Below are 453 nucleotides of genomic sequence, written 5' to 3'. Positions count from 1 at the left end.
TTATTGTCTTGTTACATCCATATTTATACCAGCCGATTTTAATCCTGTCAATTTCTATTACAAAGGTTAGGGCGTTTCTTATCTCCATTCCAGGGAGTAAAGATTATGTAGCTTAACTACCCGCCTGGCACTTAATTAAGGGGTTGTATCCCCTCCCTAACCTCAGGGAAAGATCCCCACCTGGGGAAACAACCTTTCTCGGAGAGGTGACCTTGGTTAAAACACATGGCGCTAAAGAGAGCAAACATATTAAGAACAATATGCTATATATGCCAGGTCCCTTGAAACATATGCTGTGCAGATGTTTCTTTCCTGCAGCGACTGTGTCAAGCAGCAAGGATGGACCGGCTCCCGGCAACCCAGTGATCCCACTTCTAGGAATATATCCTAAGAAACCCAAAACACTAATCAGAAAGAATATATGGCCCGCTATGTTCATAGCAGCACAATTTA

This window comes from Myotis lucifugus, unplaced genomic scaffold, assembly GCF_000147115.1.
Source record: "Myotis lucifugus unplaced genomic scaffold, Myoluc2.0 scaffold_119, whole genome shotgun sequence".
In the NCBI taxonomy this organism is placed as follows: domain Eukaryota; kingdom Metazoa; phylum Chordata; class Mammalia; order Chiroptera; family Vespertilionidae; genus Myotis; species Myotis lucifugus.
This window is presented reverse-complemented; position numbering follows the sequence as displayed.